Genomic DNA, 2,346 nt, shown 5'->3' with positions numbered 1-2,346 from the left:
TTCCAATAAAATCGTTGAACTAATTTAGTTATATCGCAAAACAACGAATAGGGAAGTAAATTACTTATTCAGAAATGAATGCTATCATATCCATGTTAACTGACTGTTTGTTTAAATTTTCATTAAGCCCTGTAAGTTACACAAGCCTCCTTGTAAAATGGTCTTTGAAGTGCAAATTTGGGCCATGAATAAGTTCTATTTTCATGCCAGTTTGTAATCCAACAATTATGAAATGCGCGATTCGTTTTATGCGGGAGATAAATGAACAATAACACAGAAGTCCGTGTTATATCTAAAACGGGGACATTTTGTTTATAAACAAATCAATAAAACACATTTTAACTCATTGTCGAGTAATTTAGCCTTGCCCCATAGAGTAGTGATGGAAGATGAGGTATCTAAAGTCGTTCATCAGCAATAATTAATCATTTCCGACTTATTTGTTACTTAAAATAAAATAACTCTGCCTTCTGTCCCCGACAGTTAGATAATACCATTTTCTCTGTGCTGTCATATCTAATCAATGCATTGCACATTTATCTAAGTTGACCTAAAGTTGTGAATGGGAATAAGGAGAGCTACCTTGTGTCAGTCAAGTTGGATCATGCCATGTTGCTAGTCATAATTACCACACGTCGCATATTTAGCCGAGTTGATTGCTGACAAAGACGCAATACCGTTAGATGAAATTGTCAGGGTATGAAACAGTACATTGAAGATAGCTGCATTAAACCAAATAATAGAGCTGGTGAAACAATTTAGCACAGAGGTGCACAGTAGGGAGACAAATCTTTTTAATCATTACCTTTTGAAGAGATCTGAACTATGCAGACCTCTTCAACCTTAGTCCAAATCTGGCGACTTTAAAACTGATTGTTCCAGTTATTGTATTGATTCATAATCCTTTCCATGAAGAACATCGAATATCGGAGTGCAGCGCAGGGAGCACATAAAGCAGGTAAAGAGATTATGGCGGGTCGAGAGATGGCTGGAAATAATCTATGTATCGCTATAATGCAAATAAACACCCTTGGCATTTCAATGAGGAAGTGGTTTATGCTACAAAAATGTGTGCTCTCTCAGTCTTGCTTGTGGTATATCGTGATACTACCCTGCATTTCTTTCTAACTTTCTATTTGAATCAAAATCTTGATTATTTAATATCCTCTTGTTTCGGGATTTTCATTATAGTCGTGTTTGTGTATGTATAGTTTTTTTTTTTTACGTAGCTTTAACAATTATTCAGCCACATTGCTATGAGGTCTGCATTGTGGCAGTTTATTGTGATGGCTAGAACTAGCGCTTCATGCCGCAGACATGTAGCATGATATCCCACCCAGTCAAATTATCACGACACCAGGCCGACCAGTCCTAAAACTGACATTTTAATACTGAGTGTCTAGCGATGCAGCTGTTAGTACCATTTTTATAAGTCTTTGGTATGACTCTGACAGGGTTCGAACTCGTGACCTCCCTTATCCGATGCGTACGCTCTAACCACTAGGCCACCGGAGCGGTCATTATAGTCGCAGTTGTTTATAAACTCTTATACTTACAATGTCAGCAACATATCATATATGTCTTATGCCTTTTATCTCTGGTGTGGTAGTCCGATATTCAACTGCTAAAGATATAAACATTGGCATGCAAAATGGAGGAACTTAAACTTCATTAATAACAAAATGTTTAAACCAATGTTTGTGAACGAGGACGCACAGAGTCTTAAGTTTTAAAATAAATATTTACCTTTCTGAATATGCAGAACATCCAAACCCTATTGCATATCAAACTGCTAATGACCATGATATTTCTGGTATTGTATTTATTCTTACCATCGTCATAGAGAAGCAGGGGATCGGGGTGGGATGGGCGAAGTTAACTATGGGTCACTTAAGGCAAGCAATCAAAACCTTACATACCCTCCAGTATAACGACGTTGTTTCAAAGGAAGAATATAAAAGAAAAGATGAATGTACACCAATATCTCAGGGTCAAGCATAATATGCACGATCGTTCCTTCTTGTGTAACGCGCCTTTTCTTGTATGCAAATTGTATTATTATTATTATTATTATTATTATTATTATTTACTCTTATGGTTTTGATAAATATTCGGAAGTTACTCTGCGAAACAGTTCCAGATGATTATGAACTGTTCTCAGAGAGTTATCGATAATACTACCACCAACACCACCACTATTACTAGTACTACAACTACTAATGCTAACGAATTATGTAGTTGTAAACCACGTATCAATGCGCTTCCCCATTTTGACCTCTTCGGTAATTCCCTTAGCTTAAAAGGGTTCACAAAGTGGTAACTATCATTTGGGTATCTGCTTATATC

This window comes from Sinohyriopsis cumingii, chromosome 6 (genome assembly GCF_028554795.1).
Source record: "Sinohyriopsis cumingii isolate HCF-2022 chromosome 6, ASM2855479v2, whole genome shotgun sequence".
NCBI lineage: Eukaryota > Metazoa > Mollusca > Bivalvia > Unionida > Unionidae > Sinohyriopsis > Sinohyriopsis cumingii.
This window is presented reverse-complemented; position numbering follows the sequence as displayed.